This window comes from Pseudopipra pipra, chromosome 23 (genome assembly GCF_036250125.1).
Source record: "Pseudopipra pipra isolate bDixPip1 chromosome 23, bDixPip1.hap1, whole genome shotgun sequence".
NCBI classification, from domain to species: Eukaryota; Metazoa; Chordata; class Aves; order Passeriformes; family Pipridae; genus Pseudopipra; species Pseudopipra pipra.
Genome location: NC_087571.1, coordinates 1,198,933 through 1,216,478, shown reverse-complemented (window position 1 = coordinate 1,216,478; position 17,546 = coordinate 1,198,933).

Genomic DNA, 17,546 nt, shown 5'->3' with positions numbered 1-17,546 from the left:
GTTTTGGATGTGTTGGTTTGGCAGGAATAGAACTTAGAAGAAAAATAAATATTAAAAAAAAATAGATGTGGGTTTTCATTTTGAATTTTATTTTCATTCTAAAGCAAAATATGGGTTTTCCATGGAAAGGCCATGTCTGGATGTCACCACCTCTGAGGTGGAGCTGGTGAACCAGAGCCAGAGCATCCCACCCACGTCCTGGCAGGAGGAAGGTCCTGTGCCAACGTGGGCTCAGTGCTGGGACTGTTTCCTCCTCTGCCAGGGCTGCTGCAGGCACTTCAAGGTGAGTTTTGTCAGCAGAAATCCCATCCTGCATCACCTCCAGCCCCCCAGACTCCTCCTGCAAACCATCAGCAGGCAGGGAAGGGATTTCTTGCAGGTGCTTTTTGGTGAAAGAGCTTGGGAGTGGTGGGATGGGGGGGTTTACAGCAGGGAAAGGTGTGTTTGTTCAGGACAAAAAGGACTGTGGTGGGGACCTGCCTCAAATGAGCAGGAAAATTGATGGATTTGAAGCTGGAGACCCACCTGCCTTCCAGCTGACAGTCAGGATGCTTCTGAAAGAGCTGGGAGGTCCCAGCATGGGGTGTTTTCCCCCTCCATTAATTCTCCCCTTGGATATTCCTACATGAATCCCTACTCCTGTCCCTGGTGCTCCTGGTCCTGTTGAGCTCTCTGGAGAGACTCATTTGGAGGAAAAGTATAGTTCCTGCCTAGATCTGAAGTGCACAGTCACAGAACCTTGGAATGGTTTGGGTTGGAAGGAACCTCAAAGCTCATCTCATTCCACCCCTGCCATGGGCAGGGACACCTCCCACCAGCCCAGGTTGCTCCAAGCCCCTCCAGCTTGGCCTTGGACACTCCCAGGGCTGGGGCAGCCACAGCTTCTCTGGGCAGCCTGTGCCAGGGCCTCCCCACCCTCACTGTAAAAATCTTTAGTCAGGGCAGACAAACTCCATCTCTAATGAATGAGGGGAACCAGAGACAGAGAGAACAGCGTCACACCTTGGTGGTGCAATTGTAAAAACCCCCAGTTCCTCCATGTCCACAGGAGACTTCCCAAAGCCTTCGTGCTCCAGGGCCATCAAGCCCTGCTGGGTTCATACTGAACATCCAAAAATACCTAAAATATCAGGATTGCTGAAGAAAAGCTCTTTATTTCACTGCCTGGTTGGTGGGAGCTGCAGGCAGTGGAATTTCCCTTCATTTGCATTAGGTGGTTGGAACCAAATGCTCCCTGTGGGTTCCTTTATCCTCCTTTATCTCCTGGCCATCCAGAGCAGGGGGGGACAAGTGCACACGGAGCAGCTTTGGGAAGGATGGGCCCACCTTGCCTGTGCAGGGCCCCAAGGCTGCAGTGAGATGTCTCTCCCACGTGGACATGGGGACAGAGCTGGAGCCTCTGAGGCTGTTGGTGGAGGTGGCCCCACACACCACATCCTCCCCACGCTGAGCAAGCAGGGTTTGGGCTGCCCAGAGAGTAACTGCAGGGACACAGAGGGGTCCTTTTCCTAAGGGGAGGAAGGAATCAACCTCAGCCATGGCCATAACCCCGGGGTTCAATTCCTCTGGATCACCCAACGTCCTTGGAGCCACTGAGTCCTCCAGGTCCATCTATTGGGCTCTTAGGGAGGGTCCAAAGGAGGCAATGAAGGTGGGGAAGGGCCTTGATTTGAAGCCGTGTGAGGACACTGAGGGCACTTGGTGTGTTCAGCTGGAGCAGAGGAGACTGAGGGGAGACCTCAGTGCAGTCACAACTGCCTGGGCAGGGGCAGAGGAGGGGCAGGGACTGAGCTCTGCTCTGGGGGGACCAGGGACAGCAGCCAGGGAATGGCTGGAGCTGTGTCAGGGCAGGCTCAGGTTGGATCTCAGGGAAAGGTTCTTCCCCCAGAGGCTGGTTGGGCACTGCCCAGGCTCCTCAGGGCAGTGGGCACAGCCCCAAGGCTGCCAGAGCTCCAGGAGGGTTTGGCTGATCCTCTGGGGCACAGGGGGTGACTCTTGGGGCTGGGCCTGTGCAGGGCCAGGGGTTGGACTGGATGGTCCTTGGGGGTCCCTTCCTGCTCATATCCTGGGATTCTGTGCCCTCTGTGCAGCCCCAGCTCAGCCCCCCAGGGACTGAGGAGAGCAGAGCCCTGGGGGGACTCGGCAGCTCCACGGGGTGGGGGGGACACCCTTTGTGGGGGGAGCAGGGCCAGGCCCTGGCACCCAAAATGTCCCGAGGCACAGCTGGATCCCCAGGCACAGCTGGATCCCGGGGCACAGCTGGATCCCGAGGCACAGCTGGATCCCGGGGCACAGCTGGATCCCCAGGCACAGCTGGATCCCGGGGCACAGCTGGATCCCGGGGCACAGCTGGACCCAGGCAGCCCCCACTGCCCCCCCCAGCCCTGACCGAGGGTCTCCGAGGGACCCCGGGAGCCTCCCCTGGAACCCTCCTGACCTTCCCAGGGCCACCTTCACCCCCCTGGGCTGGGGGCTCTCCCCACCCAGGGCTGCCTTTAACAGCAATAAAATATCCTTAATATAAATAATATATAATAAAGATATAAAATAGAATATAAATGTAAACACAAACCAATATAAATGTAAATATTAAATATAAATATACACATATAAAATATAAATACATTATATGAAATATAAATACATATATGAAATATAAATACTTATGTAAAATATAACTATGAAATACAAATAAAGCCAAAATAAATATAAATACTAAATATAAATACATACATAAAATATAATATAAATATGAAATACAAATAAAGCCAAAATAAATATAAATACTAAATATAAATATATATATAAAATATAATATAAATATGAAATACAGATAAAAGCAAAATAAATATAAATACATATATAAAATATAATATAAATATGAAATACAAATAAAGCAAAAATAAATATAAATCCAAAATATAAATACAAATATATAGAATATAATACAAATCTAAAAATAAAACTAAAATATAAAATGAATATAAACATAAAATAAAAAAGTGAATATATAAAATATATTATAAATCTAAAAATAAAACTAAAATAAATATAAATATAAATAAAACATATAAATGCAAATATATAAAATATAGTATCGATCTAAAAATAAAGCTAAAATAAATACAAATATAAATAAAACATATAAATGCGAAAAATAAAGTATAATATAAATCTGAAAATAGAACTGAAATAAATATAAATATAAATAAAACATAAATGCAAATATATAAAATATAATATCAATCTAAAAATAAGACTAAAATAAATATAAATAGAACATATAAATTCAAATATATAAAATATAATACAAATCTAAAAACAAAACTAAAGTATAAAATGAATAAAAATACAAATTATAAATACAAATAAATTAAACATAAGACAAAACTAAAATATGAGGAATATAAATATGAAATTGAAATACGACTATATAAAATATAAATACAATTATAAAAATATAATATAAATCTAAAAAGAAAATATAAAATAAATGTAAATATAAGATATAAATACAAATATATAATATATAAATATAAAAATAAAATTAATATGAACATAAAATATAAATATGCATATATGTGATGAATATAAAAATTAAAAATAAATATAAATAAACATAAACTATAAGTACAAATATGTCAAATATAATATAAATATAAAATTTAAAATAAAATAGAAAATAAATATCAATATAAAATATCAAAATCAATAGGCTTGGAGGAATGGTCCCTGATCCTGGCTCTGTGGGATGGGGAGGGTTTGCAGAGCCCCAAAACCTGAGCACTCAGGGCCTCCCTGCAACGGGGGAATTCTGGGAAGAAATCCACATTTAGGGCCAAAACCCCCCAAATTTCCTGGTTTTACCTCCCTAATTAACAGTTCTTGTGGTGGGGAGGAAACAACCCCCTGGAAATTTCAGAGGTTCCAATGAAAACCCCTCCCGAGATTCCCCCACCCGTTTGTGCGCAGTGATCCCTCTCCCCACAGCAGAATTACAGTCCCTTCCCCACCCGCTCTCCCAGAAGCCCCCCAGCCCTGATCCCTTCCCCCTTCCTTCCCTCCGGGCTCCTCCAGGCCCCGAGGAACCGGGAGAAGCAGAGGATTGTTGGGACAGGAGGCCAAACCGCCCCGGGAGGAGGAGAGAGGGACGTGTCCCCACCCCTGGGACACGGGACACCGACGGGGTGGCTCTGGGCAGGGCAGCAAACCTGGCTGAAGGCCGTGGAAATCCAATTCCTGCTCCAAACTTGGCCTTGGGAGACGTTCAGCTTAAATCCACCCTCCTTGGGAACACATCCAGACATCCCAATCCATGTCTTCACACCCCCAGGCTCCTGCAGGGACCTTGTCCCATTCCTGCCTCCATTTCCCCACCGAGTCAGTTGGGATTCAGGAGTTTTTCCACCCTGGCTCAGTGAACTCCAGAGATACACATAATAAATACTCTTTTTAATATAATTCTGGCTTTTTAGAACTTAATCCCCACAGTAACAGGGCCAGTGCCTTCACTGGGAGCAGCTCGAAACCCACGGAGAGGCTCTTGGTGGGGGCCAGAAGAACATGGAAACATGGAAAGAAGGGGCTCTTGGTTTATTTGCTGGGGTTGTCTGTTGTTTTCCAGCTCTGGGGAATAAAATCAGCTGCCTAAAATTCTTCCTGGTGGTGTTAATCCCTTTCCACCCCCAGGCTGAGCACAAAAGGCCAGAGGAGGATCAGGATCTTCCAAGAGGGATCAGCAAGTGAGAGACATGACCTGCCAGCGTTGATCCATCACAAATAACAGCAAAGAAGAGGAGAAATTCCAGAGAAATGAAGGAGTAAACCAGGGATAAAACCTTGGTGGGTTCCCCACATGTGCAGCACCAGGAGCTCTCTGTGCTTAGGCCAGGCCTAAAGAATAGGTTAATTTGGGAAGCACAGGATGAATTTCCTACCCAGGTCAGCTTGGATTGTCTCACCAGTGCATTATATCCTCCAAAGCTTATAAATCTATTAAAGCAGGCCTGCTAAGTTAATTAGAGCCAGTTACACTTCCAGCTAATAAAATATTTGTCATCTCCAAAGCACTGGGGAGTTTTTCTTCAGCTTAACCCAATCACCCTGACAATTCCTGCAGCTAAAGACATTCCCAGCAGCAGTTTTTGCCAGAGGAAGGGAAAATCTGATTAGGGGGGATGAGAAAAAGTTGCATTCCTGCAGTTTTCCCAGCTGGAGCATGAAGGGATGGAAATAATGTGCCATAATCCACACACCCAGAAGTGGGGGTGGAAATTTGAGAGAATTCTGGGTTTGACGGTGCAGAAACCTGTTGGGCACTTTGGTTTAAGGGCCATTTTAGCTTCATCCTTAAGCCAAGCTTTGCTGAGCCTGGGAAGATTCAGGTTCACCTGGCTGGTTTTTTAGCATTTATTCATCTCTATTTTGGTATTTATTAATCTCTATTTTGGTGTTTATTCATCTTCATTACACTTGAGACACATTTAATTCAGCAAAGGAAAAAGAAGCTTTTGAGTGTGTTGCTGCATCCAAAGGGCTTTTTTTCCCCCTTCTATCTCCTCTTATTTTTTTTAATGGACTTAATAAAAAAGGAAATGTATTAGCCAAGTCCAGCCCATGTGGTTTTAATCACTCAATTTAATTAACATCTCCCAAACTGTCTTATTAAAACTAAATTAAATCCTGGTTTGAGATGTTTAATAGATCACACAGACTTTGTGCAGAGACAACTGCAGCCGTGGGAGTGGCAGAGGAAGGAGCTGAGGTTTTCCTTGCTCACCTTTGCAGGGGCCAGAGCTGCTCCAACCCCATTCCCAGGCTAAAATCCGGGATAAATCAGTGTTTATTCACTGGGGCTCTTCAGAGCTGGGGGTAGAAATGGGCAGGAGCTCCCTGACTCCACAATCTACCCTGGGAGGCATAAAAAACTGGAAATTATGCACAATATGCAACCCTTTCCATGTAGTTTGGGGTTTTTTTCCATTTCATGGCTTTTTTTCCCATTCACCTGAACCACGTTTTGCAAGATTACTTCTGACTTAAAAAAGGAAGAGGATGCTCAGCTGAAATCAAGATTATCCCAGAGATGGCCCTGTTTACCATGGGGAAGGACTTTGGGTTTAGCTGGAAACACGTTGGTTTTGGAAGAGAAACAGGAAAACACCAATTTATTTTGCAGATTTTTTGCTGCCAACAAGAGGTTGGCAGGAAAGTGCTGCCTTTGTGGAGGAGCTGGTGCTTCCTCCTGCACCACCCCATCTTTCTTTGCCCTTTTCTCTTCACTTCTGGTTTCCCCCTGTTTGGGGGGGGTTCTGCCTTTTCCCTCTCCTCTCCCAGCTTTCCTGGATGCTCCCACTCCACAAAACAGCTTCTGATCCCGCTTTTCCCACCAGACCTTCCCAAACCAGAGAGCCAAGGGAGAAGGCATCTGCTTTCCATCACACCTGCCAGGCTTGGCTTAGCTCTGGCCCAGTTTAAGCCCTGTCTGGGCATTAAATGTGTCCCCCAGACTCAAATCCTGCTCAGCCCCCACTGTCTGGGGGCAGCTGCGGGGGGGGAGGTCACAGGAGCTGATCTGGGGTGAGGGGCTGAGACTGTGCAGCCCCGGGATGTTGGGAGGACACCTTGGAGCTCTTGGATGGGTGGGCAGGGCTGGAAGGGTTCAGGGGAGTTTTGATTTGGCTCTTCTGGCTCCTGTGGGGATGGCAAACACATAGAATCATAGAATCATAGAATCAGCTGGGTTGGAACAGATCTCCAAGATCATCAAGTCCAACCCTTGATCCAACCCCGCTGTGGTTCCCAGCCCATGGCACTGATGCCACATCCACTCTCACCTTCAACACCTCCAGGGACACTGACTCCACCCCCTCCCTGGGCAGCCCATTCCAATGGCTGAGCACTCTCTCTGGAAAGAATTTCTTCCTAATATCCAACCTAAACCTCCCCTGGCACAGCTGAAGACTCAACCCTCTTGTCTTGCTGCTGGTTCCTGGGAGCAGAGTACGACCCCCCCCTGGCTCCCCCCTCCTGTCAGGGACTTGCAGAGAGTCAGGAGGTCTCCCCTGAGCCTCCTCCTCTCCAGGCTGAGCCCCCCCAGCTCCCTCAGCCTCTCCTCACAGCACTTGTGCTCCAGTCCCTTCCCCAGCCTTATTGCTCTTCTCTGGACCTGCTCCAGCCCCTCCATGTCCTTCCTGAGCTGAGGGCCCAGAGCTGGACACAGCACTCCAGGGGTGGCCTCACCAGTGCTCAGTCCAGGCCAACAATCACTGCCCTGCTCCTGCTGCCACACTCTTCCTGAGCCAGGCCAGGATCCATTGGCCCTCTTGTCCCCCTGGGCACACTCTGGTTCCTGTTCAGCTCCCTGCCCATCCCCACTCCCAGCTCTTTCCTGCCTGGCTGCTCTCCAGCCACTCTGGCCCAGCTCGGGGGGCTCCAGGGGGTTGTTGTGGCCAAAGGGCAGGACCCGGCCCTTGGCCTGGTTGAACCTCATCCCGTTGGAATCAGCCCATGGATCCAGCCTGGCCAGGTCCCTCTGCAGAGCCCTCCTGCCTTCCAGCTGATTGACACTCCCCCCATGGGGGGTGGGTTTGGGAGCAGAGCTCAGCTCCTGCTTCCAGCACAGGGACACAGGGCTGGATGGGGCACCTGGAAGGGTGGGAATGGGAGGATCTGGTCGGAGAATGGTGGGAATGGCCAGCCCTGGGAGATAATGGCAGTCTGGAAAATGTCTCAGCTAAAGCCAGAAAACACTGCCCCAAACAGCAGAGGCAAAGGCCAAGAGGCTTGGTCAGAGTGGGCTCAAATCCCTAAATCCAGCTGGCCAGGAGGTCACTCTGAGAGGAGTGGGAAGTGCTGCTCCTGGGAGGGTGGACAGAGCCTGTTTTCCCAGACACTCAGCAGAAAGTGGGATTCCTTTGTCTGGGAGCCCCCAAACACCCCATGCCAGTGAAAATCAACCCCATGTGTGGATGGCACCCAGGCCTGAGGCACAACCCCCCGGGGCTCAGGCAAAACAGGAGCAAAAACCGTCCTTCAAGCACACTACTTAGGTAAAAAGCCATTGTTCCCTCCTTTTGCTTGAAAAGCACAGCTTTGAACCGGCAGCTGGTCATTTTGCAATTCTATTGACGAAGATTTTCCAGCCTGAATCCAGGATTTTGTCCATTCCTGCTGACGTGTGTGGAGCTCTATCACCTGGAAATCTGCTCCAAGTGTGTGTGGAGCAGCCCTGTTTACTCCTAATCCTCCCTGTACAGCTCCTCTGCAAATCCACACTGGAATCAGTAAAGACATCCGCAAAAAAACCCCAAAAAACAAACCCTTTTGTGAGTGGAAGGAGATTTGAATCATCCAGTGCTGGAAAACTTCTCTCATCTCTTGATTCTGGGGCCTGACATCTCTGAGAAAAAACCCAACCAGCCGCTTTCCCAGCTCTGAGAGGGGTCTGCAAAGGTTATTCCTGGCCCAGTTTTCCCATCAGCCCTTCTGGAAGGTGTTTCCCCACGGAAAATGTTGTACCTGGGGGTGGGTTCCTTGTCCTGGTTGGGTTGAGGTGTCCCTGGGGCGGGGAAGGGGGAGGATCAGCCCTGAGCTGGGTCTGTGACTCCTCTGAACGGCAGGAGCTCAGGATGGGGTGGGAATTGCTGGGAGCAGGGAAAGGGAAATCCTCGGGGTGTCTGTGCCATCACTGGTGCAGCTCCAGCCTCGGGGAAAACTCCCTTTTCCCTAAAAAGCATTGAAAAAGTTGGTGGGAAAGCATCACTGAGCTTTTTTCTGCGCAGAGGCAGCCCCTGACTTTTCCCAAAGGGTTTTTTTGGGGTTTTTGCTTCCCAGGGATTGCAGTTTTGGGGAGCTGGGGGGTGTTGGTGGCTTCATCTCCCCTGGGTTTGACCTGCTCGACCCTGAACATTCTGGGTGAAACCTGGGAGGGCTCCAAAGCCATTTATCAGGGTGCCTTAAAAACGGAGCTCTGCACATTTTGAGGTTGTTCTTTTCTTTCTAAAGGTGATCTTTTCTTTCTATAAAGGGTCCTTTAGAGGCTCTTACAGCATCAATCACCTGAGGGTTATTAGAGGGTTATTAGAGGGAAAACTCTCCTGATAATTCAGATCAGCAGCTCCTGGTAAAACCAAGAGTTGCTCTTCCAGCCTCCTGAGGAAGGTGGATGCCATTGTCATGGACACAGAGAAATTCAGGCAAAAGAGGAGAAAACAAACCATAGAAATTATATTTATCTCTTCTTTTAAACCCCCTTTCCCCTCTCTGCCACCTTGTCAGCTGTTTCCTTTCCTTTCCTGGAGGTCGTGAGTTTAATTTTCAAATTCAGCTTTTCTTTTAGAAGTAAAAATTTTCAGTTAAAAAAACCCGACAACTGGGAAAACAGCTTGATAAAAATTACAAATCACTGTTTTAAGTGAAAAATAATGGTAAAAGCCCAAAGTTATGGACAGGCCACTCATTGACCCACTTCTGTGCAATGATGATATGGAAATAAAAGGGGTTTATTTTGGGGGGTTGAAAGGGGAGAGGACGTTGCTTTTGATCCCCCCCAAAGCCACCATGTGCCCAGCACCTGAGAAATGCTATTTATAAACCTGGGGGGGAGAAGGGAGCCCATAAATCTTCTGGGTTTCCTTTTCTCTGCGGGTCGGGAGGAAAATGAGAACCATGTGCTCGAATTGCCAGGGATGGGAAATCCCACCTCCTGCCCCAGCCTGGACGTGCCCGTGGGGACCTGATGATCCTGACCTGGTGATCCCAAAGAAGTTCAGGAGGTAAAATGAGGGTGATGTTTCTCCCAGGTGAGACCCTGACCTATAAAAAGAAATTTTCCTGCCATTTTGGGGTGATCTCATGTAAAAATCAAGGAACTTTGCTGTTGAACCTCCACCCCCCACTTTGAGGACCATATTCCCTCACCTCATTGCCAAAGCAGAGAGCTGATCATTTTTAAAAGGAAGCCAAACCCTCCATTTTTTCCCAGGAAGGATCCGTAGAGTTCCCAACAGGCTGGTGGAAACTGCAGGAGATTCCCTGCTGGCTCCTAAGGGGTTGAGCTCCTGCTGCAGCTCAGGATCAGTTTGGCTGCTGGACTCCAATTCCTGGAGGAAAGGTGGATTCCAAGCAGGAACAGGCTCAGCAGTGCTGGAGCAGCAATGTCCCATCACTGAGTGATGTGATGGGAAAAGCTGCTTTCCTGGGGATCAGTGGATCAAAGGGCAGGGCCACCAAATGTGACCCCCATGGATACGTCCCTTTGAGGACCATATTCCCTCATTTCATTGCCAAAGCCATTTGATTGGGAAGCAGGGAGCTGATCATTTTTAAAAGGAAGCCAAATCTTCTATATTTTTATCCAGGAAGGATCCAGAGTGTTCCCAGAGGGCTCACGGAGATTCCCTGCTGGCTCCTAAGGAGTTGAGCTCCTGCTGCAGCCCAGCACCTCTAAACTCAGGATCAGTTTGGCTGCTGGACTCCAATTCCTGGAGGAAAGGTGGATTCCAAGCAGGAACAGGCTCACACATCAGGTTCAGCAATGTCCCATCACTGAGTTATGTGATGGGAAAAGCTGCTTTCCTTGGGATCAGTGGATCAAAGGGCAGGGCCACCAAATGTGACCCCCCTGGCTGACCTGCTGGGGGGTGAGGAGCCCATCCAGCCTCCCAGAGCTCTCCTGGCCGTTCCCTGTGCGGGGCAGGGTGAAAGGGGAGCTGTGCTGGGCACGGCCAGTGACCCCTGGCAGGAGCAGCAGCAGATGTGGAACAGCAGCTCCGGTGTTGCCGTGCCCGGGGGGGGCCCTGCCCGCGGGAAACGACCCGGGAAAGATCCATTGTCCCCAGATTTCCCAGCGGGAACTGGGGGCTGAGGGACTGGGGGCAGCAGCTGCTAAAAATACCAGCAGGGGTAAAGCAGCTCCTGCCATCCCTGCAAAGCACGGGGCTGTTGGGAATGCGCTGGGCTGTTTGCATGGCATGGAAAAAAACATGTTCCCAGTTTTTTGGGGTTTCCCCCCCCCCCTCATTCTTCCATCCTCTCCACTGATGCTGTTCAGCTCTGTGTCCTGCACCTAAAATACAGAAGAAACCACTGTTCCCCAGTTTTATTGGTATTCTGCCCCCCATCCTTCCATCCTTTGCACTGGTGCTGTTCAGCTCTGTGTCCTGCACCTAGAATGCAGAAAAAAGCACTGTCACCTGGTTTGTTTGGGGTTTTTTTCCTCATTCCTCCATCCTTGCCACTGGTGCTGTTCAGCTCTGTCTTCTGCACCAAAAACACAGAGCCTGGAGTCTCTTCTGCCCAAAAAACACACAGGGAAGTGATTTTTTTATACCATTTTTAAGGAGGGGGAAACTGAGGCACAGAGCAGGGATGGATATTAACTTCTCCTTCATATCCTGGGGGTGAGACAGGGAATTTCACACACGTTTCCCTGCAATCCTGGACAAAATAAAAGCCACTGCCCAACTCCTCCTGGATATATGGGATACTTCCCAAGTAAAGGAATGCTGCCCAGACCACTTTCTCTCTGCTGAAGGACAAATAAATCAAACAGAGTCAAAAAATCCCTCCTAAAATCCCAAGCGAGGATCCTCCCTGCAGTGCTTTCCTGGGAAGTTTTATCCATGTGGCCTAACCAGGGCAAAAAAAGGGGGTTATTCCAGTCATGATGAGAGAGAGGTGCCAGAGACAAGAACTGAACGTGGTGAGACAAAGGTTCTGGTGCCTGGCTGCACATTTGGGTGTCAAGCTATCAAGAATCAGACAGAGAATCAGAAAGAACCACATTTTGGGCATAAAACTGGGAAAAGCAGAAAAAGGAAAGAAGGAAAAAGAGGTAAAATCTCCCCCAACCCCATCCAAGTGTTTCCCAAACCTCCCATGGGAAAAGGGCCATAACTCAGTAAATCCCAGTGGGATTTGAAGTGTTGGGAAAAGCAGCAGCTGAAGTTTCCAGAAAGGTCCTGCAGCACCTGTGGAATATTTTTCCTTGCTGGCTCCCCCTAATTGGCTCCATCTGGGAGCAGTATCCCTTTCAAGGCGGGGGCGTGGGCAGGACCCGCCGGGTTTGTCCCGGTCCCTCTCTCGGATCACACACAAACATGACCTCGGCCCCGGGAGGCTCCGAGATGCCACGATAAGGCAAAAGCACCCCATTGTTCTTTAAGTGGAGCTTTCAGAAAGAAGGTTTGGTCCAACAGCCCATTTTCAGCCTCTTTTTATCACTTTTTTGGGAGAGGGGGTGACGATGAAGGTAAAAAGGAGGGGGCAATCCCATCTTTCCTTTATCCTGGGATAGAGGCCTGTGTGCCTCCTTTCCCCCAATTATTTCAAGGAGATGCTAAAACTTCCCACTTGGCCAAGAAAACAATGCTTACAGTGTTATTTCCACGTGCCACCCCCAGGTTTGATGTCAAACTGACAGGAATATAAAGAAAAAGGGAGAATGCCTCCAGTCCACACTGACAACTCCAGCGAGAGGAGGTTTGGAGATGTTTGGAGTTCAGGAGCCCCCAGGGATGAGCCTGAGGCTGCAGCAGGGGCTGGGATTGTCAGCATGTTATTAAACGTTTCTACAAAACAGCCAAGTTTTCTTCTGGTGGGAAAAAGCTTCAGGGAGGGAGGATTTAGGGGGGCTGGGGTGGGTTTTTTCCCCCGATTGCAATTTCCCTCGTGTGGGTGTCAAATCCTGATGCTCCAAAACATCCCAGTGACTCCAAATGATTTGAAGAAAATCCTTTTGCTTTTTGGAACCATCCAATAAAGCCCTGGAGAGATTTATCTCCCCATCAGGAGCCTCTACCAACCACTTTCTAAATAGTGGGGAGAGGTGATCATTTAGTGGAAGCTCATGAACTGTTTCAGTCCATCTCTTCCAAGTGCTCCTGCAGTCCCTGTGACTGAATTAGTCCCACAGCGACCTTTCCCTGAGTTCATCCCGCCTAAAACAGCTGGAGAAGTGGGAAAGATCTAAATGGGAGATGCCCAGGGATGGAGAAGGGTCGGGAGCAAGGATTTAGAGCCCTGGATGACATCTCTGCTTCTCCTGGTGAAGCATCGGGAGGAGTTGTTTTCGTGGCAAGGAGCAGCACCTGAAATCACAGAGTCAGGGAATCGTTTTGGTTGGAAAAGACCTCTCAGGTCGAGGAGTCCAGCCATAAATCACAGTGGGACTCACCGAGGGCTTGTGGGATGGTGTGGCTCTGATGTCACCCCACACCCTTTGCTCCAGGGTGCCATGGAAACACTCATCAGCTGGATCAGGAGGCTTTCCACAGAACATGGAATCCCAGGATTATTTGGGTTGGAAAGGACCTTAAAGCCCATCCAGTCCCACCCCTCCCATGGGCAGGGACACCTACCACTGTCCCAGGTTGCTCCAAGCCCTGTCCAACCTTTTCTCTGCCCTGTGGTCCCAGCTGCTCCCCCCTCCCAGCTGAACTTTGTGTGGGGAGGTGGAGAAGGGCGGTGGAAGAGGCAGGAGGAGGTGGGAGGGTCGGGCCCAGCAGATCTCTCAGGTTTCTTCTATGGTTGTTGTTTCTATTTTTATTCCCTTTATGGTTTTCCAATTTTGAAATTTCACTTTAAAACAAACAAACAAACCAAACCAAACCAAAAAAAAAAAGCCCAAAGCCCCAAGTGCTGCCTGGAATTTCTCTCCTGGCCCATTCCCAGCCTCCGTGCGTGGTTCCCAGCGCAGCGTCGGGGGCTGCGTTGACTCAGCGGGGCCAGGAGCCAGCTCTGGTTTCTATTACCAGTGATTGATGCCAGGGAACATGTTTAGACTCCCAGGGATAACACTCTGCTTGGGGACTTGGGGAATTTTTGGTACCAGCCCTGGTAAAACCCTTCATTCCTGGCTGGGGGTCACGCTCCGGGCTGGGCTTGGAAGCGGCTCCCCGGGAGGGTGGGATGGGGCAGCAGGGCAGGGCACCCCCAGACCCCACAGCTGAGGGGTCCCCCTGCTCTCCCTGCTCTCTGCAGAGCTTTTCTCCGTGCTCAGCTCCCAAGTCCTTCTGTGGGAAACCCTCTCTGGGCAGGAGTGGGAGCGAGGGGTGACGAAAGGTTGACAGTGGCCAAGGCAAAGCAGAGCAGATCAAAGTGTTCCTCCTTCCCTGGCTGCTGAGAAAGCCCTGGGGACACCCAGAAATCCACCTCCTGGCCCAGCATCTCCCTCACCCCCAGCAATTGCCAGCTGACTTCAATCCCTTCAGAGCCAAAGGACCACTAAATACAACTTTACTTTTTTCCTTGTGTTTTTATTTGCTTTACTTTGGTCCAGCTGCAAAGACCAGAGTTACTCCCAAATCCTTGATGATGGGGGGATTTCAGGAGCAATCAGGAAAGCTGGGATGAAACAAATCCAAGCCAAATCTCTCCTAGGAGAGCTAAACCCTCCCTCAGCCTCACCCAAAGGGACCTGCAGGCCCCCATCACAGCCAGCCTGGTTGTGTTCCTGAAGTTCTCCTCACTAACTCATGAGCCCCGGGAGGAAATTCCCAGGCTTCCCAAACTCCTCCTCTTCCCCAAACTCCTTCTCCAGCAGATGTTCCCAACACAGCACATTAAAAGCTGAAGTCTCCTGTCCCAGGTAGCTGCAGCTCCCAGGGACACAGAGGGGAAGTTCATCCTTTGCTCTTGTCCCTATAAATCCTTTCCTGGGCTTCGGGCCAAGGCAGCTGCTGGTGAGGGGCCTGAAGATGCTCAGACAGTTAATTCCTACTGCCCTCACACAGGGAAAAGCCCCAAATGCCCCGAAAGCCCATGGGATTGCTCCTGGAAACGGGATTTCTCCCAGTCCAGGAAAACAAGGTGGCCATGGAAGTGCATGAATTGTTCAGAGTGTGCTGATGGAGTTGCCTGGACCAGCAAGAGCTCAGCAGGTTGGTTGGGCCACCTCTCTCCACCAGGGAGATGGATTCATCCCTCTTGAATGTCTCCAAAGCTTTGGATGGCCACCAAAGGATTTGGGATACACTGGTGGAATCACCTGCATCAGCAAGACCTCGTCAGGTTGCTTGAGTCACCTCTCTCCAGCAGGGAGATGGATCCATCCCTCCTGGATGCTCCAAAGCCTTGGATGGCCACCAAAGTGTTTGGGATACATCAGTGGCATCACCTGGCCCAGCCAGACCTCATCAGGTTGGTTGGGTCACCTCTCTCCACCAGGTGGGTGGGTCCATCCCTCTCGGATCCTCCAAAGCCCTCGTCCTGTCAAACCTCCTTGGGTTACAGGCTCCAGTACCAGGAGTCTTTGGGAGAAAAAGATGCTGGAATTCTTTGCAGTGCTGGTCAGAACATGTTTTGATTCCATTTGATCCCTCTCCACCCCCAGAAAATTGATATTTTGCAGCTAAAAGCCAAGCTCTGCCCTGTTCACTCCCACACAGGATTTCTGGGCTGGTTCCTTCCCCCCTCTCGGAACGTCAATCCTGGAATTTCTATGGAAAGCAGACATCTCTTAAAGGCAGCTCCTCAGAAATCACCTTCTTCACCTAGAAAATTGTCCTGAGGGATTATTGTTTTTTCCAGGAATCATTTTTTCAGGCTTGTCTTTCCTTTGGCAGTTGGAGTGCCCAAGGAGCTGGCAGAGCCCTGAGACCCAGGGTAGACATGTCCCACATCTCCAAGAATCCTGCTTGGAAGAGGAGAGTTGTCTTGGCTCGTCCAACCCTCCTGAGGTCACAATCCCTTCTGTTCATCCTCCATTCCTGGAAAGCACATGGATATTGTTTTCTCCATCCTGGCTTTCAAGCTTCCCAGGCCCACCCCAGGCTCTCCTGAGTGGAGCCTGAGGAACCACCTCAATCCCAGAGTTGGTGATGGGGATGAAGAGCCAATGTTGCCTCCTTGGAACCACATTCCCAAATAATTCCACCCTGGGCTTCCCACTGATTTGGGAGAGACCCCTCCTCTGCTTCCCTCGTGTCCTTCTCGGGGAGAGGGAAAGGGGTGGGAAGGTCATTTCCCAGGGCACCCAGCTGGCTGTGGGCTTGGAACAGTGCTTGGAAAGGAAGAGGGGGAGAAAATAGCCTGGGCTGACGGTGTCTGGACTTCTCCAGGCAGCAGCAGGGCACAGTTGGTGGTGGAAGTGTCCTGGAGTTGTTTCCTGCAGGAATCTGGGTTGGGTTAGGCAGCTGAGACCTTCCCAGCTCCGGGTTCCTGGGTTGCACTTTCCTTCACTTCCCACCAGCTTTTCTGCTGCAGACTTTGCTTTTCCCAGAGGAGATCTGCTGGGCTCCTCACTGGCTGGTTTTCCAAGGGGATGATCCCAAAAGCCATGTGCTGGAGGCTGGGATTTCATCCCCAGCACACCAGGGCACTCCTCAGGAGGTCTGGAGCCCCCCAGGACTTTGCTCTTACCATCCATCCCATCCCTGTGCTGGGGCTCCAGGCTGGAGCCAGGGGCTGTGCCAGGGATTTTGGGGGCATCAGAGGGGTGAGGGGAAGCCCATGGAGAAGGTTTATCCAGCAGGAACTGGGACAGGCAGGGGTTGGAGCTCTCAGAGCCACCAGAGCATGACAAGGAGAGCAAAGAGGCAACTGGGTCTGAGTGTTCCTCCAAAGACTCTCAGTGTTCTGGGAGGAAATCAGGGAAGCAAGGCCTGAGCTCCCATTTTTCTAATGACTTTTAGGTGTGAATTACCTCAATTAGGTGCTTTTTGAACCAATCAACCCTTGCAGGCCACCTTCATCAGGAAGGAAAGCACATGGGAAGACACCAGCGTTCAGTTGAATGTTGCTGAGACAAACCCCCCTCTCCAAAGCTCCACCAGCTCCTCCTCCTCCCACCATTCCCTAAAATCTGGGTTTAACCAGCCCTGCTTTTCCCAGGCCACGTCACAGCTCCCTCTGCAGAGCCAGCCCTTGGAAGCATCTGGAAGCTGAATGCACAGAAGTCACTCACAAACCACAAGGCATTTTTATCCACCACCAGAAGCTTCTGTGTTTATTTCTGGAGTTCCAGCAGCCCCAGACGAGGATCCCTCTGGTTTAAAAGGAATGGCTGAGAAAAAAAGAGGAAAGGGGAGGGATGTGCTCCACGAGGAGGAAAGGCTGGGGGTCCTCACACAGCCCAGGGCTGGGGGGTACCCACCTGCTCTGTGCTGGTGCCCTGTTTATCATTTCTGCAGGAATTGCACATCCTCATTGCTCATTTTAACGGGGGAGGATTGCTCAGCCCCCCAGGCCATGGTCAGGAATTCTCCTCTGGAAAACATCGTGTTTCCCAGCGCGCTGTGCGTGCATGGGGTGGCTCCTCCTGACAACACTTGCCTCTGCCACCTCAGTTGGGTCATGGTCCAGGCAAGATTGGGGGCTGAGTGCTTCCAACCCTTCTTTTATCCCATTTCCTGAGCTGATCCAGCCCCCTGTGCTGGGCCATCCCAGCCCTGCCGGGGCTGCAGCTCCGTGAGAACCTGAGCCTGCCCAGCCCACACGGATTCCTCTCTTTGCTCCTGTGGTTAAACAAGCTGGACTCACAAACCAGACTGTTTATTAAACCAGTCCAGTTGAAATGTGCAGCTCCTGGAAGCAGCCTCTGCCCT